Consider the following 25367-nt stretch of genomic DNA (forward strand, 5'->3'; position numbering starts at 1 on the left):
TAAAAAAAGCTTTTATTTCTTTTTATTTGAAAGTCAAAGAGAGAGAGTACTGGTTCACTCCCCAAATGCCTGAAGCAGCTGGATCTGGGGTACGCCAAAATTAGGAGCTGGAAACTCAGTTTTGGTCTTTCATATGTGTGGCTGATACGTGACTACTGAAACATCACCTGCACCTTCCAGGGTACAGAAGTGCAGGAATCTGGGATCACAAGCTGAACTGAAATTTGATCACAGACATACCACACAGTAACTTAACTACTATGGTAGAAGCCAGCACCTGCCCCTGGCTTTTTAACAGGTGTCATGAGAGTATTGTATGAGAATGTGCTTACCTAATCAATCCCTTATCTAAAAGTTTATTAATTATAGGAAGTACATTTTTATAGCTTCTTCCTTCAAAGACACTGCTTTATTCAGGATCAGGGATCCATCTCTTTTAATTTTACCCTTAATGAGATGGCGGAGGCCACTTGTTCCATTTAGCCTTGTGCTGCCACTTCCAAGTTAATTCAGCTGAGGAAACTTGGAGGCATCCCTTCCAGTTCAGGCATGATTGTATTTGCAATAATCAGTGAAACAAAACCCTTACCTTTTAGAAATCTATATTTTATCTTATTCCAAGATTATTGGTGCCACTAACTTAAATAATGTCTCTTTCTAAAGTGAAAGCACAAGATTATGGTACAAGCGGAATGGCATGCAGGAGCATTTTTATCCCTATTCCACAGGTAAAGGGCTACAGAAACCTCTGTTTCTCTTTTTTCTTATACACTTTTTATATCATATCTTCTGGACTTTTTCTACCGACTTCAACTTTTGAATGCATGTTAGCATGTAACTTTTTGCTTTCTGGTGGGAAACGCTAATTGGTTCCACATGGAGTCAAATCCTCTACACATTCATTTTTCTAGGCAGAATGCTTCAGAAACCTGAGAAAACATGCTATTTCTGTTTGTAAACATGACTTTGGATCTACTTGCCGAACAGAAAGCTTGTAGATTTCTACAAAACCGCTTTCTCATGATTTTTTGGTTAAATTTCACCCGAATGCCACAACACATTGTCTGGATATGCCTGGATGAAAGCAGAAATATCTGGTGTGTTGTGGCTATCTCAATCCCAGATCTTGCTACAGCCTCTGTGTTTTTTTGTGTTTTCTGGACATTATCTACAGACTTTATGCTTTTGAATGATTTTAGCATGTAACTTTTTGTTTTCTGCTGGCAAATGCTGATTGGTTCCACATGGAGTCAAATCCTCCACACATTTGTGTTTTCTAGGCAGAAAGCTTCAGAAACCTGAGAAAACATGGTATTTGTGTTTGTAAACATGACATTTGATCCACTTGCTGAACATTAAGATTGTGCTTTTCTCCAAAACCACTTTGACGGTGACTTTTTGGTTAACATTCACCCGAATTCCACAACAGTTTGTCCGGATAAGCCTGGATGAAAGCAGAAATATTTGGTGTGTTGTGGCTATCTCAATCACAGATCTTGCTAGAGCCTCTGTGTTTGTGTTTTCTGGACATTACCTGCAGACTTTACACTTTGAATGTATTTTAGCATGTAACTTTTGTTTTCTGCAGGCAAACGCTAATTGCTTCCAGTGTGTAACATTTTGCTTTCTGGCAAAAACACTAATTGCTTCCTCAAGGAATCACATCCTCCACGCATTCGAGATTTCTAGGCGGAAAGCTTCAGAAACCTGAAAACACATGGTATTTGTGTTTGTAAACATGACATTTGATACATTAGCTAAAGACAAAGATTCTGCTTTTCTCCAAAACCACTTTGACGGTGATATTTTGGTTAACTTTCACCAGAATTCCACAACACTTTGTGCGGATAAGCCTGGATGAAAGCAGAAATATTTGGTGTGTTGTGGCTATCTCAATCTCAGAGCTTGCTGCAGCCTCTGTGTTTGTTTGTGTTTTCTGGACATTATCTGCAGACTTTATGCTTTGAATGTATTTTAGCATGTAACTTTTGTTTTCTGCTGGCAAACCCTAATTGCTTCCAGCATGTAACATTTTGCTTTCTGGCAAAAACGTTGATTGATTCCACATGGAATCACATCCTCCACACATTCGAGTTTTCTAGGCAGAAAGCTTCAGAAACCCAAGAAAACATGATATATCTGTTTATAAACATGACATTGGATCCACTTGCAAAGGGAAAGATTGTGCTTTTCTCCAAAAACACTTTGACGGTGATTGTTTGGTTAACTTTCACCAGAATTCCACAACACTTTGTGTGGATAAGCCTGGATGAAAGCGGAAATATCCAGTGTGTTGTGGCTATCTCAATCCCAGATCTTGCTACAGCCTCTGGGTTTGTTTGTGTTTTCTGGGCTTTATCAAATGACTTTATGCTTTGAATGCATTTTAGCATGTAACATTTTGTTTTCTGCCGGGAAACGCTAATTGGTTCCACATGGAGTCAAATCCTCTACACATTCATTTTTCCAGGCAGAATGCTTCAGAAACCTGAGAAAACATGCTATTTCTGTTTGTAAACATGACTTTGAATCTACTTCCCAAACAGAAAGCTTGTAGATTTCTCCAAAACTGCTTTCTCATGATTTTTTGGTTAAATTTCACCCGAATGCCACAACACATTGTCCGGATATGCCTGGATGAAAGCAGAAATATCTGGTGTGTTGTGGCTATCTCAATCCCAGATCTTGCTACAGCCTCTGTGTTTGTTTGTGTTTTCTGGACATTATCTACGGACTTTATGCTTTTGAATGCATTTTAGCATGTAACAGTTTGCTTTCTGGCAAAAACGCTAATTGATTCCACATGGAGTCAAATCCTCCACACATTCGAGTTTTCTAGGCAGAAAGCTTCAGAAACCCGAGAAAACATGCTATTTCTGTTTGTAAACATGACATTGGATCCACTTGCCAAACAGAGAGATTGCAGTTTTCTCAAAATTGCTTTGAAGGTGATTTTTTGGTTAAATTTCACCCAAATTCCACAGCACTTTTCCGGATATGTCTCGATGAAAGCAGAAATATCTGGTGTGTTGTGGCTATCTCAATCCCAGATCTTGCTACAACCTCTGTGTTTGTTTGTGTTTTCTGGACTTTATCTATGTACTTGATGGTTTTGAATGCATTTTAGCATGTAACTTTTTGTTTTCTGTAGGCAAACACTAATTGCTTCCACATGGAGTCAAATCCTCCACACATTCAAGCTTTCTAGGCGGAAAGCTTCAGAAACCTGAAAACACATGGTATTTGTGTTTGTAAACATGACATTTGATCCACTTGCTAAAGACAAAGATTCTGCTTTTCTCCAAAACCACTTTGACGGTGATATTTTGGTTAACTTTCACCGAATTCCAAAACAGTTTGTCCGGATAAGCCTGGATGAATGCAGAAATATCCGGGGTGTTGTGGCTATCTCAATCCCAGATCTTGCTGCAGCCTCTGTGTTTGTTTGTGTTTTCTGGACATTATCTGCGGACTTTATGCTTTGAATGTATTTTAGCATGTAACTTTTGTTTTCTGCCGGAAAACCCTAATTGCTTCCAGCATGTAACATTTTGCTTTCTGGCAAAAACGCTAATTGATTCCACATGGAATCACATCCTCCACACATTCGAGTTTTCTTGGCAGAAAGCTTCAGAAACCCAAGAAAACATGATATTTATGTTTATAAACATTACATTGGATCCACTTGCAAAAGAGAAAGATTGTGCTTTTCTCCAAAACCACTTTGACAGTGATTGTTTGGTTAACTTTCACCCAAATCCACAACACTTTGTCCGGATATACCTGGATGAAAGCAGAAAGATCCCGTGTGTTGTGGCTATCTCAATCCCAGATCTTGCTACAGCCTCTGGGTTTGTTTGTGTTTTCTGGGCTTTATCCATGGACATTATACTTTTGAATGCATTTTAGCATGTAACTTTTTGTTTTCTGATGGCAAACTGTAATTGGTAACACATGGAGTCAAATCCTGTACTCATTCGAGTTGCCTAGGCAGAATGCTTCAGAAAACCGAGAAAACATGCTATTTCTCTTTGTAAACATGACATTGGATCCACTTGCTGAACAGAAATTTCAGATTTCTCCAAAACCACTTTGACGGTGATTTTTTGGTTAAATTTCACTCGAATTCCACAAAACTTTGTCCGGATATGCCTGGAGGAACGCTGAAATATCAGGTGTGTTGTGGCTATCTCAATCCCAGATCTTGCTACAGCTGGACATTATCTGCAAATTTATGCTTTTGAATGCATTTTAGCATATAACTTTTTGTTTTCTGTAGGCAAACGCTAATTGCTTCCACATGAAGTCAAATCCTCTACACATTCGAGTTTTCTAGGTAGAAAGCTTCAGAAACCTGAGAAAACATGGTATTTGTGTTTGTAAACATGATATTTGATCCACTTGCTGAACATTAAGATTGTGCTTTTCTCCAAAACCACTTTGACGGTGACTTTTTAGTTAACATCCACCCGAATTCCGCAACAGTTTGTCCGGATAAGCCTGGATGAAAGCAGAAATATTTGGTGTGTTGTGGCTATCTCAATCTCAGAGCTTGCTAGAGCCTCTGTGTTTGTGTTTTCTGGACATTATCTGCAGACTTTACGCTTTGAATGTATTTTAGCATGTAACTTTTTGTTTTCTGCAGGCAAACGCTAATTGCTTCCAGTGTGTAACATTTTGCTTTCTGGCAAAAACGCTAATTGATTCCACATGGAGTCAAATCCTCCACACATTCGAGTTTTCTTGGCAGAAAGCTTCAGAAACCCAAGAAAACATGATATTTATGTTTATAAACATTACATTGGATCCACTTGCAAAAGAGAAAGATTGTGCTTTTCTCCAAAACCACTTTGACAGTGATTGTTTGGTTAACTTTCACCCGAAATCCACTACACTTTGTCCGGATATACCTGGATGAAAGCAGAAAGATCCGGTGTGTTGTGGCTATCTCAATCCCAGATCTTGCTACAGCCTCTGGGTTTGTTTGTGTTTTCTGGACTTTATCCATGGACATTATACTTTTGAATGCATTTTAGCATGTAACTTTTTGTTTTCTGCTGGCAAACGGTAATTGGTAACACATGGAGTCAAATCCTGTACTCATTCGAGTTGTCTAGGCAGAATGCTTCAGAAAACCGAGAAAACATGCTATTTCTCTTTGTAAACATGACATTAGATCCACTTGCCGAAAGAAAGATTGTGGTTTTTTCCAAAACCACCTTTTCATGATTTTTAGGTTAAATTTCACCCGAATTCCACAACACATTGTCTGGATATGCCTGGATGAAAGTAGAAATATCCGGTGTGTTGTGGCTATCTCAATCCCAGATCTTTCTACAACCTCTGTGTTTGTTTGTGTATTCTTGACTTTAGCTATGGACATGATGATTTTGAATGCATTTTAGCATGTAACTTTTTGTTTTCTGCCGGCAAACACTGATTGATTCCATATGGAATCACATCCTCTACGCATTCGAGTTTTCTAGGCAGAAAGCTTCAGAAACCCAAGAAAACATGATATATCTCTTTATAAACATGTCCAGAAAACACAAAAAAATGCAGAGATTTGGATCAGAAGAGGAGCAGCTGGGATATGAAATGACACCCACATGCGATGCCAGTGCCATGGGCAGAGTCTTAAGCTACAATACCACAGCACCAGCCCTAGCACAGTAAGTTAAGCTGCTATTTGCAACACCAGCATTCCATATTACAGTACTGATTCAAGTTCTGGATGTTCTAGTTCTTATTTATCTCCTTGCTTATATGACTGGGGAAGCAGTGGAAGGTCATCCAAGTACTTAGGTCAATGCCACCCATGTAGGAGACCCAAGTAGAGTTCTTGTCTCCTGCCTCAGGCTTGGTCCAATCTTGGTCATTGTGGTCATTCTGATAGTACAGTAGTTGATGGAAGATGCTTCCTTCCCTCTCTCTCCTTCAATAACTCTGTCTTTGCAATCAATAAATAAATCTTTAGAAACAACCACTGCACTCCTCAAGCCTTAGACTCATGCATCACAGATTTGCTGATGCAGTTCTGCAACCTCTGCAAGAGGTGATAAGATTTACCCAGGGCCCTGCTGGATCTTTCTCAGCAGATGCAGTTGTTGGGAGAGTGGCTGAGCAGCCACATTGCTGTTAATAAGAAGCTGCCAGGGGCTGGCTTTGTGGCACAGTTAAGTTAATCCCCTGCCTGTGGCACCAGCATCCTATATGGGCATTAGTTCTAGTCCCAGCTACTCCTCTTCAAATCCAGCTTTCTGCTATCACCTGGGAAAGCAGTAGAAGATGGCCCAAGCGCTTGTGCCCCTGCACCCATGTGGGAGTCTGTGAGGAAGCACCTGGCTCCTGGCTTTGGATCGACATAGCTCTGGCTACTGTGGCCATCTGGGGAGTGAACCAATGGAAGGAAGACTTTTCTCTCTGTCTCTCCCTCTCACTGTAACTCTACCTCTCAAATAAAATAAATAAAATCTTTAAAAAAAATAAGAAGCTCCCAAAGTTTCCTGATTTTTCTTGTCCCTCAGGGTCATGTGGATTCCATCTAGGGATTCCATCTAGGAATTCCATCTAGGTCAGATCCCTGGCATAGCCTCTTCACTGAGTCTCCTAACTCTATCTCCTACCTGGTATTTATCATCTCCAGCAGAATAGCCAACTTCTCCTCAGCAGGGAGGAGAGTTATCACTAGACTTTGAATATTTGTCCAGGTTGGATTGTACATAGAGAAAATCCTTTAGGTTTATAAATTCCTCTGGCTCAGTTCTTCACTTATGTAAATCAGCCCTAGAAAAGGGGACATGGACAACAATAAGCCTTCTCTTACTATGAGGCACCTGCCTCAGAGAAGGCATTCCAAACTTATAGCCAGTTCGTGGTCTTGTGGAGCTCTCTGTGAGAGAAGAGTAAAGGATCTGGGGATACTAAAGAAGCAAGCTCACAGCAGAGAGACAATCTGGTGGGGAGAGAAAATTTGGATCCAAATCCACTGGGGTTAGAGATTTTGGGTTCCTGGCCCCCTGCTCTATCAAGGGCATTTTCTCTGAATTGGACCTCTCAGTTTACCAGCTGGCTCAGTGATGGGGTTGAAGCTGAAGTCAGTGAGCAGGATCTATCCCTCTGTGTCCTTCCTTAAGTCCATACTTCCTGGAAAACCTGGAAAGGTAGTCTTTCTCACCTAAGAATCTTGTAGTTTGAGGAACACTTTTAAAATCTAATGTTCAACATTCAGGCTATAAACTCTGCGTTTTCTCTGCTATCATGCTGATAGAGTGCTATAAAACATTGAATATGGAGGGATTTCCTCCCAATTCTTAAGCATTTTACAGTGTAAGTCCAAGTGTACTATAGTATTCAAATATAGGTCATCATTTCTTTTCTTTAAATATTTATTTATTTATTTGAAAAGCAGAGGTACACAGAGAGAGAAGGGGAGAAAGAGAAAGAGAGAGAGAGAGAGAGGGAGAGAGAGGTCTTCTATCCACTAGTTCACACTCTAATTGGATGCAATGGCTGGAGCTATGAAGATCTGAGGCTAGGAGCCAGGAATTTCTTCTTCCAGGTCTTCCTCATGGGTGCAGGGATCCAAGGACTTGGACCGTCTTTTACTGCTTTCTCAGGCTATGGCAGAGAGCTGGATTGGAATTGGGAGTAGCTGGGACATGAACCGGCACCCATATGGGATGCCGGCTCTGCAGGCAGTGGCTTTACCTGCTATGCCACAACGCTGCCCCCCCATCATAATTTCCTATTCCCTAATGGACATTGTGGCCAGGCTGTGCTACAAGAAAGATTATCTGTTTCCAGATCAATGAGGTGTATCCAAAAACTTCCAAATTCTAGAGGATGAAGCCCAGTACACCCTCTCCAGAATGAGAATTGGCAACTTCCACTATAGAATTATTTCTCAAATAGTTTTTAAAATCTCAAGGACTTTTTAAAATATTTATTTATTTGATAGGAAGCGTGACAGAGACAAATAAAGAGAGAAATTTCTTCTATCTCTTGATTTACTCTCCAAGTAGCTACAACCACCAGGGCTGTGCCATAGCGATGTCAGGAAATGAGAATTTAATCTGGGTCTTTCATATGAGTGGCAGAAACCCAAATACGAAAAGTATCATTCACTACTTCCTGGACACATTCACTGGAACCTGCAATGTAGCAGGGAGTTGAATGACACTCTACTATGGGATACATGTGTCTCATACAGCACCTTAATCTGCTATACCCTAGTGCCTTAGGGCAACATTCTTTTTAATATTTTTTTAATTTATTTATTTGAGAGGAAGAGTTACAGACAGATAGGGAGAGACAGAGAGAAAGGTCTTGCATCTCCTGGTTCATTCCCCAAATGGCCATAATAGCTAGAGCTGGGCTGATCCAGAGTCAGCAGCCAGGATCTCCCTCTGGCTCTCCCACATGGGTGCAGGGGCACAAGCACTTGGACCATTCTCCCACTTCTTTCTCAGGCCACTAGCAGAGAGCTGGATCAGAAGAGGAGCAGTGGGGACGTGAACTGGCACCCATATGGGTGCTGACACTGCAGGCAGAGGCCTAGCCAACTATGCTATACTGCTGACCCATGGGGAAAATTTTTAATAGGTACACAGATATGACATATTTTGCCAACACCAAACTACAAATCCTGTCTGATACCAGGTCATAGGAATATGAATACTTTCACACAGAACTGGTCACCATAGTCTTTGTAATTTAAGTATAAATACCTTATTACATGCTTGTATTTGGCTGTTAGTATCCAGGAATTCTCAAAAGTTAAAGTCACCAATCAGTTCTGGCACAGAAAAACTCAGGTGGACAGCCTCCCTGTGACTTTGCCTTGATGAAAAGAAGAGGAGAGTGGTTGCTAATTCCTCATGGGTATCTAGAAAAAAGGTGCCCCTTTGAGTTTTTTTTTTCCTGAATGCATAGTTCAGGAAAATGACAAACTAGACATTCAAAATGAAATAATAACAAAGTTTGGACAATTTATGTGGACAGAGAAAAAGGATGAAGACAAATATTTAGAGACAGATCATGAGCAGGTGAAAGTCTACCATAGCACATTAGGATTTACTGAGAAAGACACACAGGGAAAGTAGATGACCTTGCCTTAGATGCCAACCTGACCAAATAAAGAGAAAAGTGCTAGGCATCCCTGAAAACTTTCCAAACCACAGATGGTAACAAGAATCTCAGTGCCTTGGAGTAAATCAAACCCTTGCTTTGTCATGGGCTAAATCTGCCTTGAGGACTCAGACCTGCTAGTGCAGCCCACCTCATTCATTCTAGGGCATTGCTTTATCTAGCTGATGTGGGTCTTCAGATTCCAGAAGTCAGGTATTATGTGGACATTTCTAGACCACTCTGCTATATAGCAACAAAATGGGGTTCAATGGCACTTATGTCTGTTGAGATTTCTTACAAGTGAAAATGCTCAGTGCAGACACTGGGTATCATTTTTAAAAATTATCTATTTAATATGACGGGTTTAATTCTGTAATTAATACACAGTTATTCTTAGGTGTTGAAAATTAACTGAAATGTGATCCCTGTTAAACATAAGAGTGGCAATAAGAGAAGGAAGAGATGTACAATTTGGGACATGCTCAAGCTGACTTGCCCCAAATGGTAGAGTTAGAAACATACCAGGGGATTCCAATTCAATCCCATCAGGGTGGCATGTACCAATGCCATCTCACTAGTCCAAGTGATCAATTTCAGTTCACAATTGATCATAATGAAAGGACTAAGAGTCAAAGGGAGCACATAAACAAGTCTAGTACCTGCTAACACTAACCGATAGAATAAATAAAGGGGAGAGTGATCCAACATGGGAAGTGAGATACTCAGCAGACTCATAGAATGGCAGATGTCCTAAATAGCACTCTGGCCTCAGAATCAGCCCTAAAGGCATTCAGATCTGGCTGAAAAGCTCATGAGAGTATTTCAGGCATGGAAAGCCAAGACACTCTGGCAAAAGATCTCTGTGAGTGAGATCCCAGTGGAAAGAACAGGTCATCAAAGAAGGAGGTACCTTTTTCTGAAGGGAGGAGAGAACCTCCACTTTGACTATGACCTTGTCTAAACAAGATAAGAGTCGGAGAACTCAGAGGGCTTCCATAGCCTTGGAAACTCATGACTGGAGCATAGGGAGATTACTGATGCCATAAACAGGAGTGTCAATTTGTAAAGTCAACAACAGGAGTCACTGTGCACTTACTCCTCATGTGGGATCTCTGTCCTTAATGTGCTGTGCATTGAGATTTAATGCTATAACGAGTACTCAAACAATATATTTCACTTTGTGTTTCTATGGGGGTGCAAACTGTTGAAATCTTTACTTAATGCATACTAAACTGATCTTCTGTAAAAAAAAAAAAGAAATTATCAATTCCCAACTTGACTCTCACTGGGATTAAACATGACAATAGGTCTGATCTGATTTCATCATCATTTTAAAAAAATCATCTATTATTTTTCACTTTATGTTTCTGTGTGGGAGCAAACTGTTGAAATCCTTACTTAATGTATACTAAGCTGATCTTCTGTATATTAAGAGAATCGAAAATGAATCTTGATGTGAATGGAAGGGGAGAGGGAGTGGGAAAGGGGAGGGTTGTGGGTGGGAGGGACGGTATGTGGGGGAAGCCATTGTAATCCATAAGTCGTACTTTGGAAATTTATATTCATTAAATAAAAGTTAAAAAAAATTAAAAAAATAGGCATTGGTTAGCCATTACCTGAAAAAAAAGTTATCTATTTATTTGAAAGGCAGAGTTACAGAGAAGCAGAGACATATAGGTCTTGCATCCACTGGTTGACTCCCCAGATGGCTCCAATGCTCTGATCTGGACCAGGAAGAAGCCAGGAGCCAGGAGCCAGGAGCTTCTTCCAGGTCTCCCATGTGGGTGCAGGGGCGCAAGCACTTGGGCCATCTTCTAATTTCCCAGGCTATAGCAGAGAGCTGGATCTGTAGTGGAGCAGCTAGGACTTGAATCAAATCCTGTATAAGATGCCAGCACCACAGGTGGAGGCTTAACCCATTTCACCTGGTGCCAGCCAGGCTACTTTTTTAAGATTTTATTTATTTATTTATTTATTTATTTGAGAGATAGGGTTACAGAGAGAGGGAGAAACAAAATGGTCTTCCACCTACTGGTTTACTCCACAAATGGCCTCAATGGTTAGAGCTGGGCCAATCCAAAACCAAGAGCCATGAAGATCTGGATCTCCCAGGTGGTAGAGGCCCAAGCACAAGGGCCATCTTCCACTGCTTTTGCCACTAGGTATTTTGAGGGGCAGGAAAACAGGACCAGTGACAACAGTACCAAGGCAGGAACGACCTCACTGAGGCCTGAAACCCAAATTTCATCAGCATGAATGAATTAGGCAAGGCTCTCTGCCACTGTCCTCTGCTCTGTTCATGAGAAGCTGGAGAACTAGAAGACCAGGATCTGTGAAGAGTGAGATCCCATCTAGGCCACCAAATGTTACCCTGTCAAAATTTTGTCCATGGGGCTGGTGCTGTGGCGCAGCGGGTTAAAGTACTGCCTGAAGCACTGGCATCCCACTTGGGAGCCCGTTCTAGTCCCGGCTGCTCATCTTCTGATCCAGCTCTCTGCTATGGCCTGGGAAAGCAGTAGAAGATGGCTCAAGTCCTTGGTCCCCTGCACCAGTGTGGGAGACCTGGAAGAAACTCCTGGCTCCTGGCTTTGGATCGGTGCAGCTCCGGCCATTGCGGCCATCTGGGGAGTGAATCAGTGGATGGAAGACCTCTCTCTCTGTCTCTACCTCTCTCTGTAACTCTGTCTTTCCAATAAATAAATAAATCTTTAAAAAAATTAAGTTCCAGTGTCCAATGTGTTCTAAAAACTGCTCCAAAAGTTGTTAAGCAAAGTAATGTGTTGGAAATAAGATAGCCATGGTAAATAATTTTTGAAGCCATGGTTTCATGATCAACGGACATTGACATCTTTCAGGGAGAAATGAATATTTAAGAGGGGGTGTTATTGTCATCACAAGTAAGGGTGTATGCATGTGTGCAGCATCATGCCCTAGCATCAGCTGCATATTAAAATAGGATGGCAGAAGTTCTTCCTGGAACACAGAACTCAAAATTACCATGAAGTAAAAGGGATTATTGAATGCTTTTTTTTACCCATTTTACCCATCTGTTCAGACTTTTCATTTCCAGTAGCATCTGGTGGCTGCTGATTTCATGTCTTCCTATAATGTGACTGAAAAGCTGAACACAGGGCTGGAGATCATCAGGTGCTTTTAGGGTCCAAAAATTGAAAGGAGTCAGAATAAAAGCTTTGGATCTGCCCAGAGAATTAGCCAGTGAAAGAACCATGGTGCTGTCTTCCTTTCCATATTACAAGTTTCCTGGGGAACCTGAAACCTCAGAATTAGTGAAACTTCTTTTTAGGATACAGTCTCAACTCCATCCAAGGCATTGTGAGGCAAAATGCCAAATTCCATTTTTGTCCACTAGATGGATTTTTATGCTTGTGGAAATAAGCATAATTAAGCCAGCATCTCATTAAGAATGTTGTACCTTTGATGCATTTGGTTAGAGGGTCAAGAACTAGAGGTTCCTAGTAGATTGGGGCAGCTGTAACTGGCCAGAAATTGCCTCCCTGGAAGTGTCTTATCATACTTGCTGCCAGGAAAGAACAAGCAATCAGGTTAAGCCACCACCTGCAAAGCTAGCATCCCATATTGACACTGGTTCACAACTCAGGTTGTTCCATTTCTGACCCACCTACCTGCTAATGTGCCTGAAAAAATAGCAGAAGGTGATCTAAGTGCTCAGGCCCCTACATATAATTAGGAGACATACACGAACCTCCTGGCTCCTAGCTTCAGTCTGACTCAGCCCTGACTGCTGCAGCCATTTGGGAGTGAAACAGCAGATAGAAGATCACTCACTTTTCTTTCACTCTTTATCTCTCTGTAACTCTTTCAAATAACATAATATCGACAGAGGCATGCTCCATCTGCTTGTTCACTCTCCAAATCCCCACAACGACTAGGTGTAGACAGGCCAAAGTCAACAGCCAGAAGCTTCCTCCAGTCTCCCACATGGGTTCAGGGGCCCAAGCACTTGGGTCATCCTTTACTGCTTTCCCAGGAACATTAGCAGGGATCTGGGTCAGAATAAGAGCAGCTTGAACTTGAACTGGTGCCATATGGGATGCCAGCATGGTAGACGACTGCCTAACCCATTATTCCACCAAACTGGCTCCAATAAAATCAATTAATCTTTATAATAAAAGAACAAGAGAACCTACTGGTCCTTATCAGGAATGAATATGTGAATTTCAGATTTTATAAGTTTCCTTGAGCAATGCTTATGTTGTATACTGTGTGTGTGCATGGATTTCATATAGTAGCATATTCATATCACATTGTAAAAAATCATGTATTTTTGTAATGGATATTCTTGTGCCTATAGGAATAAAATTCCTGTGTCTGAATTGCTTCACCATAGACAACAAAGAAAGGGCATGAATACAGATTTGTATGTAAACTTGAACCAACATAAACACATATATAAATTAGAAATAAATTATATGCAAATAAAGAAATTAATATATATTCTAAATATAAGAATAGAATGAAAATATACAGTCAAATCTACAAAAATGAGTCACTATACAAAAAAAATACAACCAAAACCTAGCACAAAGAAACAAAATCTGAAGCAAACATATTTGTTCATTTTGTAGAGAAGACATTGACCCCTCTTGTTCTCTGCTCATAGCCACCTTACCAGAGAACTTCAAGGAAATGCTTCTGCCCATTGCAGCTGACATCTGGATGACTGAAACACCTAGGGCATAGCCCTTTAACCAGGTCTGCTAAAGGTACAACATTCTCAGTGAGATGTTGACCTCTTTTACACAGAGCTGCACCAGGATAAGAACCATGTTTTGAATAACTAATAAAATTTGGAGTGTGGCCTTGTAATGCAGATGATGGAGCCTAGGCTCTACCCTGAGGAGAATTTTAGTTGGCAGAGTTCTCAGGCTGCCCTGTAGGCAGTGGGAAAAGACAGGAGGGAAGAGAGTTTTAGCATATGGGGAAATCTTGGCAACACTTAAAACACTTATGGCCTTTTGGAAATATCCTAGAGCCAGACTAAGGAACCCTAACTCTGGAGACTTCATATTATTGGTCTGATAATATCTGTCCATGTCCACAAAGATGCAGACATTCCTCCCTGGGTGAGTAGGTGGCCTGCTCTTTATCTAGACTCCACAAAGCTAGAAACAAGGGGACTTAAGGGCTCATTTTTTCAGTTGCCTTGCAGAAGGAGGATGGATCTGATATCTTTGTGTTTAGCAAGATGTGATGGATCAACATTGATGGGTCATAATCAGAGTGTTAGCCTCCCCTCCCACATTCCAAGATCAGATAATGAAGAGTATATTTAATGAGGGCTCACATATTTCTGGCCATGGATCTCATTCCCATTTTTAAGGTGTGGTATAGGGATGTCGCTGTGTATGCTCAAAGAGGACATGTTGCTGTGCATGCTCAAGGCAGAGGGAAGCCCAACAGAGGCCCTTTGGCTCTAGCCCTAGGAGGGTTTCAGATAACATTCAGTAGGTTAGTGATAATGAGCATTTTTATGTAGTCTCCTTGGGTAAATAAACCTATACATAATCAATTATAAATTAAGAAATAACAAAGACACAATTATGCATGTGCATGTTTGTTAGTGTTTATAAGTGAAGGTAACAAATATACAAGTTAGACTGAAAATACATAGATAGTCTAAGAACTGCATGATTATTCCAACACATATTTCTCAGTGAGTGATTTATTGTACCATGTAAGACATCCGTAACTTCACTTAATTGTATATGAGTACACTTACACATATATAGGAACATCTTACTTTAAAATGAATTATATACACATACATAATTTTTTAATCTCACAAGCAGAAGTGTACAAATAAATGCAAACATAACTATACAACATATGCAAATAAGTGTTACCTATAGAAATGCAACACCTGACAAAAACACACTGGTTCATTCCAATAGGGGCTATTTAGGCTCTAATGGAAACTTTGTCTTCTTCTGGAAGTTTCAGAGCAAAAATAATCAAAGTCTGAACATAGATGCAAAAATCCTCAATAAAATTCTGGCCAATAGAATGCAACAACACATCAGAAAGATCATCCACCCAGACCAAGTGGATTTATCCCTGGTATGCAGGGATGACTCAATGTTCACAAAACAATCAATGTGATACACCACATTAACAGACTGCAGAAGAAAAATCATATGATTATCTCAATAGATGCAGAGAAAGCATTTGATAAAATACAACACCCTTTCATGATGAAAACTCTAAGCAAACTGGGTTTGGAAGGAACATTCCTCAATACAATCAAAGCAATTTATGAAAAAACCACAGCCAACATCCTATTGAATGGGGAAAAGTTGGAAGCATTTCCACTGAGATCTGGTACCAGACAGGGATGCCCACTCTCACCACTGCTATTCAACATAGTTCTGGAAGTTTTAGCCAGAGCTATTAGGCAAGAAAAAAAAAAGTAGAGGGATACAAATTGGGAAGAAAGAAGTCAAATTATCCCTCTTTGCAGATGACATGATTCTTTATTTAGAGGATCCAGAGAGTCTACTAAGAGACTATTGGAACTCATAGAAGAGTTTGGCAAAGTAGCAGGGTATAAAATCAATGCACAAAAATCAATAGCCTTTGTATACACAGGCAATGCCACGGCTGAGGAAGAACTTCTAAGATCAATCCCATTCACAATAACTACAAAAACAATCAAATACCGTGGAATAAACTTGACCAAGGACATTAAAGATCTCTACGATGAAAATTACAAAACCTTAAAGAAAGAAATAGAAGAGGATACCAAAAATTGGAAAAATCTTCCATGCTCATGGATTGGAAGAATCAATATCATCAAAATGTCCATTCTCCCAAATGAAGTTTATAGATTCTATGCCATACCAATCAAAATATCAAAGATATTCTTCTCAGATCTGGAAAAAATGATGCTGAAATTCATATGGAGTAAAGCAATCTTGTACAACAAAAACAAAGCCAGAGGCATCACAATACCAAATTTCAGGACATACTACAGGGCAGTTGTTACCAAAAGAGCATGGTACTGGTACAGAAACAGATGGATAGACCAATGGAACAGAATTGAAACACCAGAAATCAATCCAAACATCTATAGCCAACATATATTTGATCAAGGATCCAAAGCCAATCCCTGGAGTAAGGACAGTCTATTCAATAAATGGTGCTGGGAAAAGTGGATTTCCACGTGCAGAACCATGAAGCAAGACCCCTACCTTACACCTTACACAAAAATTCACTCAACATGGATTAAAGACTTAAATTTATGACCCGAAAGCATCAACTTATTAGAGAACATTGCAGAAAACATTTAAAATATAGATACTGGCAAAGTCTTCTTGGAAAAGACCCAGGAAGCACAGAAAGTGAAAGCAAAATTAACATTTGTGATTGCATAAATTAAGAAGTTTCTGTACTGCAAAAGAAACAGTCAGGAGAGTGAAGAGACAACCGACAGAATGGGAAAAAATATTTGCAAACTATGCAACAGATAAAGGGTTAATAACCAGAATCTACAAAGAGATCAAAAACTCCACAATATCAAAACAAACAACCCACTTAAGAGATGGGACAAGAACCTTAATAGACATTTTGCAAAAGAGGAAATCCAAATGGTCAACAGACACATGAAAAAATGTTCAGGATCACTAGCCATCAGGGAAATGCAAATCAAAACCACAATGAGGTTTCACCTCACCCCGATTAGAATGGCTCACTGTCAGAAATCTACCAATAAGAGATGGCAAGGATGTGGGGAAAAAAGGGACACTAACCCACTGTTGGTGGGAATGCAAACTGGTTAAGCCACTACGGAAGTCAGTCTGGAGATTCCTCAGAAACCTGAAGATAACCCTACCGTTTGACCCAGCCATCCCACTCCTTGGAATTTATCCAAAGGAAATTAAATTGGCAAACAAAAAAGTTGCTTGCACCTCAATGTTTATTGCAGCTCAATTCACAATAGCTAAGACCTGGAATCAACCCAAATGCCCATCAACGGTAGACTGGATAAAGAAATTATGGGACATGTACTCTATAGAATACCATACAGCAGTCAAAAACAACGAAACCCAGTCATTTGCAACAAGATGGAGGAATTTGCAAAACATCATGCTGAGTGAAATAAGCCAGTCCCAAAGGGACAAATATCATATATTCTCCCTGATCGGCGACAACTAACTGAGCACCAAAGGGGAAACCTGTTGAAGTGAAATGGACACTATGAGAAACAGTGATTTGATCAGCCATTGTCCTAATGTTCATGTACAAAGTAATACTTTATCCCTTTTAGTATTTTTTTGTTCTAGTTAATACTATTGGTTGAACTCTGTTATTAACACACAATTATTTTTTGGTGTTTAAATTTAACTGAAATTGATCCTTGATAAATATAGGCTTGGGAATAACAGAGGGAGGAGATGTACAATTTGGGACATGCTCAATCGGACTTGTGCCAAATGGTGGAGTTAGAAATGTGCCAGGGGATTCCAATACAATCCCATCAAGGTGGCATGTACCAATGCCATCTCACTAGTCCAAGTGATCAATTTCAGTTCACAGTTGATCATAATGATAGGACTAAGAGTCAAAGGGATCACACAAACAAGACTAGTGTCTGCTAATACTAACTGATAGAATAAAAAGGGAGAGAATGATCCAACATGGGAATCGGGATACACAGCAGACTCATAGAATGGCGGATGTCCTAAACAGAACTCTGGCCTCAGAATCAGCCCTTAAGGCATGCGGATCCAACTGAAGAGCCCATGAGAGTATTTTAGGCACAGAATGCCAAGATATTCTGGCAAAAAAATAAGAGGACCTACATGAAAGATCTCTGTGAGTGAGATCCCAGCAGAAAGACCGGGCCATCAAAGAAGGAGGTACCTTTCTCTGAAGGGAGGAGAGAACTTCCACTTTGACTATGACTCTGTCTAAATGAGAACGAAGTCAGCGAACTCCAAAGGCTTCCATAGCCTTGGAAACTCATGACTAGAGCCTATGGAGATTTCTGATGCCATAAACAAGAGTGTCAAATTGTTAAGTCAACAACCGGAGTCACTGTGTACTTACTCCTCATGTGGGATCTGTCCTTAATGTGTTGTCCAATGTGAAGTAATGCTATAACTAGTACTGAAACACTATTTTACACTTGGTGTTTCTGTGTGGGTGCAAACTGATCAAATCTTTACTTAATATATGCTAAATTGATCTTTTGTATATAAAGATAATTGAAAATGAATCTTGATGTGAATGGAATGGGAGAGGGAGTGGGAGATGGGAGGATTGTGGGTGGGAGGGAAGTTATGGTGGGGAAAAAGCCATTGTAATCCATAAACTGTACTTTGTAAATTTATATTTACTAAATAAAATTTTAAAAAAAGAAATGGAAAAAAAAGAAAAATAATCAGAGTCATCTTGCTGTTTGTTCCAGTCTTTACAGACTAACAGGAGGCTCAGCTCTTGGCACATGCACAAGTCACAAAGTAACACCTTTCCAAAATTGGCCTTCAGAATAAATATATATATTTTTAAACATGGTTTTTATGTTTATTATTCATCTACATGAAAAGGAGAGAGAGAGAGAATCTTCCAGCTGTTAGTTCACTCTAAAAAACTTGCAACACCTGGGGATAGACAAAGACAAAATCATAAGCCAGGGTCTCCATTTTCATCTCCCATGTGGGCAGCAGGGGCCCAATAATTGGTCCATTGTCTGGTGACCTCTCAGTCATCACAGTGGGAAGTTGGACCAGAAGAAAAATGACTAGGACTCAAATTGGCATTGTCTTTCTTGTTTGTTAAGGTGACAAAGGATGATAAAGCAGTATCAGTGGGCATAACTTCCCTCATTTATACAATGGCCATGTGTTCACTGTAACAAATAAGGTACAGTTCAGAAGATAGGCCTGGATCCCTAAGACTGCTGTAGAGAACAATGGTCCTGATCTGACTTCATATTAGTCTCTCCAGGAGGTGGGACCTCCTGTTTTCTTCCCTGGAGCCTCCAAATATCAGCTGTCATTATTTCTTTTGTATCTTAATGTATCAATTTAATGTGGTTTCATTAGTCATTCAAAAATTGTCACATTACCCCAATTTTTATCCTGTTGCACATTTACTAACTGCATGGCCAATAGTAAGGAAATGCTATTTTCCATAAACTTTATGCATTTAAGAAACTTTGAAAAAGAAGGACATCCATTTAATTTAGTAGTTAAGATATCTCAATCCTAACAAGGATGGCTGGGTTTGATACCTTTTTTCAGCTCCTGACTTTAGTTTCCTAATGCAGACCTTGGAGGCAGCCATGGTTTAAGTAATTGAGTTCTGGGCATCAATGGGAGTTCCTGGCTCCCAGGTTTTTTTCTTTTAAGATTTATGTATTTATGTGAAAAAATTACAGAGTACAAAGAGGTGGGGGGAGGAGAGAGGTCTTCTATCCATTGGTTCACTCCTCAAATGGCTGCAACAACTGGATCTGGGCCAATCCAAAGCCAGGAGGCAAGAGCTTCTTCCAGGTCTCCCATATAGGTGCAGGGGCCCAAGGACATTGGCTATATTCTACTACTTGCCCAGGCTATAGCGTTGAGCAGAATCAGAAGTGAAGCAGCTGGGACTCAGTGCCCACATGGGATGCTGGCACTGCAGGTGGCAGCTTCACTTGCTATGCCATGGCACCAACTCTCTGGCTCCCAGTTTTGGTACTGGCTCAGTCCTAGTGGTTGCAGACATTTGGGGATTGATCTAATGAATGGAAGCTTTCTTTCTATTTGTGCCACTGTCTCTCTCAAATAAGTTAAAATGTATTTGTGCCTCTCAAGTAAGTTAAAATTATATTATAATTGTAACAAACGCTAATCTCCAAGAGAGAAATTAGTTTGTTGGAAACAAGGGAGGAAAGGTGAATATTTTTAAGAATTTATTAAAATGTAGCCGGCTCCATGGCTCAATAGGCTAATCCTCTGCCTTGTGGCACTGGCACACCGGGTTCTAGTCCCAGTTGCCCCTCTTCCAGGCCAGCTCTCTACTGTGGCCAGGGAAGTGCAGTGGAGGATGGCCCAAATTCTTGGGCCCTGCACCCCATGCGAGACCAGGAAATGCACCTGGCTCCTGCCTTTGGATCAGCGCGGTGTGCCGGCTGCAGCGTGCCGGCCGCGGCAGCCATTGGAGGGTGCACCAACAGAAAAAGGAAGACCTTTCTCTCTCTCTCTCTTTCTCTCTCTCACTGTCCACTCTGCCTGTCAAAAAAAAGAATTTATTAAAATGTTTCATTAAATCCCAAATAAAAATCTAATGTTTGTGCACCATGAATTTCTCTCACTCACTTCCATCTCCTTTGGTTGCCACACACCTAAGCCCACTGCAGTCACTTCCATGGTTAATGAGGAGATGATTTCCTCACCAAGGCCATGGGGTACAAAAGAAAAATGCCAGTCTCTCTTGTTCCTTCTCTGCAAGAATATCCGTAATGGAAAACTAAGTATTCGTGCACATCTGAGTAAGTCTATACTTTTTTTGATTATTTTCTGCACTGCTATATACATCTACCAGAGTCCAAATGAAGTAAAATTGGAACTAATATTTCCTGGATGCACTTAGAAGTTCTGAGCAATGATAAGGAAGCTGCCCATTTACTAGCAAATGGAGGTCCCATTCATAAAACCGCAAATTCCTTCTCCAGCAGAGTTGCATTCTCATGCACTCAGCAGAGACCTCTGGGGCTTCCTATGTTTTCATGCAAAAACATTCTGAACCACAAAGACAAGACTGAGGGAAGAGAAAAGAGACATGAGCTTGCAGTGTTTCTCAATATTACTGGACTTAACAGTCATGGATTGTTAAACATCAACCTGGGAATGACATGCCACCAACCCTGCCTATATGCAATCTCAGAAAAAAATAAGACTAAAAGTGAAGTAATCATTTTAGGATAAGGCAGAAAAGGACTTAGATACATAATCTCACAAGAAAAAAAATCCTCATTTATTTTATTATGATAAAAACAGATAATATTAACTGTACTATGTATTTAACATCTACCTTTAATGATCGACACACATTGTTTTGCAGTGTATCTCTAGTACATCTTCATCTCACTAAAGAGTAAACCCAGCCATGCCCTGCACTGTCTAGACCAGTGAAAAATATGGTTAGGATGACTAAAGGTGACCCCAAGAAGCAAGACCCCTACCTTACACCTTACACAAAAATCCACTCAACATGGATTAAAGACCTAAATCTACGACCTGACACCATCAAGTTACTAGAGAACATTGGAGAAACCCTTCAAGATATTGGCACAGGCAAAGAATTTCTGGAAAAGACCCGGGAGGCACAGGCAGTCAAAGCCAAAATCAACTATTGGGATTGCATCAAATTGAGAAGTTTCTGTACTGCAAAAGAAACAGTCAGGAGAGTGAAGAGACAACCGACAGAATGGGAAAAAATATTTGCAAACTATGTAACAGATAAAGGGTTAATAACCAGAATCTACAAAGAGATCAAAAACTCCACAATATCAAAACAAACAACCCACTTAAGAGATGGGACAAGAACCTTAATAGACATTTTTCAAAAGAGGAAATCCAAATGGCCAACAGGCACATGAAAAAATGTTCAAGGTCATTAGCAATCAGGGAAATGCAAATCAAAACCACAATGAGGTTTCACCTCACCCCAGTTAGAATGGCTCACATGCAGAAATCTACCAACAACAGATGCTGGCGAGCATGTGGGGAAAAAGGGACACTAACCCACTGTTGGTGGGAATGCAAACTGGTCAAGCCACTATGGAAGTCAGTCTGGAGATTCCTCAGAAACCTGAAGATAACCCTACCATTCGACCCAGCCATCCCACTCCTTGGAATTTACCCAAAGGAAATTAAGTTGGCAAACAAAAAAGTGGTCTGCACCTTAATATTTATTGCAGCTCAATTCACAATAGCTAAGACCTGGAACCAACCTAAATGCCCATCAACGGTAGACTGGATAAAGAAATTATGGGATATGTACTCTTTAGAATATTATACCGCAGTAAGAAACAACGAAATCCAGTCATTTGCAGCAAAATGGAGGAATCTGGAACACATCATGCTGAGTGAAATAAGCCAGTCCCAAAGGGACAAATACCAACTTTTCCCCATTCAATAGGATGTTGGCTGTGGGCTTTTCATAGATTGCTTTGATTGTATTGAGGAATGTTCCTTCCAAACCCAGTTTGCTTAGAGTTTTCATCATGAATGGGTGTTGCATTTTATAGAATGCTTTCTCTGCATCTATTGAGATAATCATATGGTTTTTCTTCTGCAGTCTGTTAATGTGGTGAACTGGATCTCACTTTGAGCATTAGACATCGTTGTTCTGTGTGACTGCCTCATATTTCTGCTTGTGGAAAAGCTTTTTTAATGTTCTCCAAGTGCCTTGTTGGGTTACACTTGCCCATAGTGGGAACTAAATCTTTCTTAGGCACTTGGAGACTCAGAAATTATCAATTCCCAACTTGACTCTCACTGGGATTAAACATGACAATAGGTCTGATCTGATTTCATCATCATTTTAAAAAAATCATCTATTATTTTTCACTTTATGTTTCTGTGTGGGAGCAAACTGTTGAAATCCTTACTTAATGTATACTAAGCTGATCTTCTGTATATTAAGATAATCGAAAATGAATCTTGATGTGAATGGAAGGGGAGAGGGAGTGGGAAAGGGGAGGGTTGCGGGTGGGAGGGACGGTATGGGGGGGAAGCCATTGTAATCCATAAGTTGTACTTTGGAAATTTATATTCATTAAATAAAAGTTATAAAATACAAAAAAAAGATAAGCAAACTGCAAAAAAAAAAAAAAAGGATATTGCCGACTATAAATCTAATGGAAAGTTCAGTGGCATGAAATATCCTGCCAAAGTTGCCCAGAAAAAATGTAGAAGAGGAAGACTAAGAGGATGAGGAGAAAGTTAAAGAAGAGGAGGAGGAGAGAAAAAAAAATGTTGCGCTCTCTCCTTGTGAATACCTTAGAGTAGGGGAGTGCTGTGACTGCAACAGCTCTCATTTGAGACATGTATATTTGTCCTCATTAGATTTAATTAATGAAAACGTGATCTGATCGTATTGTAGTTTCTCAAAGCACTGTAGAAATTGTTAGTGGTTTACATTACATGGCCATGGATGTCATGGGTGTCTGACACCTTGAAACTGTATCAAAGTTGTATATATTTCCACATTTCTTCTTTTTTAAAAATATTTATTTTATTTATTTGAAACACAGAATTACAAAGAGAGGCAGAGACAGAGAGAGAAGTCTTTCATCTGCTGGTTCACTCCTCAGCTGGCTGCAATGGCCGGGGCTATGCTGATCCAAAGCCAGGAGCCAGGAGCTTCCTCCGGGTCTCCCACACAGGTACAGGGGCCCAATGACTTGGGCCATCCTCTACTGCTTCCAGGCCACAGGAGAGAGCTTGATAGGAAGAGGAGCAGCTGGGACTAGAACCAGCACCTACTTGGGATGCCAGTTCCTCAGGCCACGTCTTCAACCCTCGCCAGCCCCCACATGTTTCTTAAAGGTAAAGGCACTCTCATGCTTTCCTCACTCTGTGCACTTTGCTATTAGTGTGACAAGGCTTTTCAAAATACTTCTGGCATTTTCATTTAATTTTTAAGGTGGTGTTAACACTATGAATGTGGTATAGAAATCCTGAATTATTGACTGTACATATCTATAGTTTGTAAAAAGAGCAAAACAACTGAGACAAATTCCTAATGCTCCTTGCATGATGCTGAGGCTGTGGGGAAGGTGCCTGTGCAGGGGCCAATGTTCAGGACATGCACTGTGAAGCTGAATCCATTGACACTGCAATGGGCACCCATTCCATTTAAGGTTGTATAGCTTTTGTATATAATGATATAACATTCTACTGCCATTTGTAGCTGTGGAAAAAAGGCTGGTCAGCTGGCATGAGAAAGGTTGAGTTTTGTTCATTTCATTTTGTTTTTGTTGTGTCATTTTTTAAAAATATTTGTTTTTTTAAACAAATTGTAGAACTCTTCTATTTCAGCAAAGTGAGGAGCCACTGACACTGATGGAAGTTGAAGAATCTTCTATGCTTAAATACATTTTGCAACAACCTTGCTTTTTTTGTATGTTTGGAATGCTCAACTGTTTTTGAAGTAAATAAATAGTATTGCATAAAAAAGAGTAACCCATTCCTGCCATCTATAACTACATGTATAGCATTTTGACTGTTTTAAATACTTTATTTGAGTGGATTCATGTAGTATTTGTCTTTATTTGCTTGGCTTATTTGCTTATCATGATGTCCTCAAAATTAATCAATTTCAAGGTATTTCTTTGTTTTCTATGAGTGCATTAAATCCCACTGTGAGCATGGACTACATTTTCTTCACAAATTCATCTTTAGAGTGACTTTCCTTCCAAATCTTGGCTGAAGTGAATTATTCTGTAATGTATAATACTCAGTAAAAATATTGACACTTCAGAAGGGGAAGCAGTCAGAATGGAACAGGTCAAAGGAAATATCAAAACCTGATTTCCAAGAAAAGATACAACTGGTAGATAGAAAAAGCAACAGGGAACAGCAGATTTGGGTGACAATGTAGATCAACTTTTCTAACAATCATATAAGAAACATTCTACAACACAACATCAGATTGCATGCTCTTTAAAAATTCATTTAGCTATTTTAAAGGCAGAAATACAGAGAGAGAGGAAGAGACAAAGGGAGAGATTTAACATCTGCTGGTTTACTCCCACAAATGGCCACAACAGTCAGGGCTAGACCAGGCCACAGCCAGGAGCTATGAATATTTTCTAGGTCTCTGACATGGGTTCAAGGGCCATGGACTTGGCCTATTTTCTGCTGCTTTCCTAAGTGAATTAGCAGGGAGCTGCATCAGAAGTGGCTGCTATACCACAACACCAGTCCAAGAATACATGTTTTGTAGTTACTACAGTTCAGGTGGGATCAGCTGTTAGTTCAGAAAATGTCTCAACTAGTTTTTGAAAAATGGAATCAGGACAAGTGAATTTCCTAAATGCAATGGAATGAAAATATAAATCAACATAATCTTATGTTCCCATATGGGTAGAAATGATTCAATTAATTATGCTATCAATTCCAGGACTTGCTTTTGTGTGTGATTGGAGTCAAGAGGCACAGCCATATATCAAATCCATGTTCTCCATTGTTGGGAGCAGGTTTTTT

This window comes from Oryctolagus cuniculus, chromosome 11 (assembly GCF_051225735.1).
Source record: "Oryctolagus cuniculus isolate XC-2025 breed Fujian yellow rabbit chromosome 11, ASM5122573v1, whole genome shotgun sequence".
NCBI lineage: Eukaryota > Metazoa > Chordata > Mammalia > Lagomorpha > Leporidae > Oryctolagus > Oryctolagus cuniculus.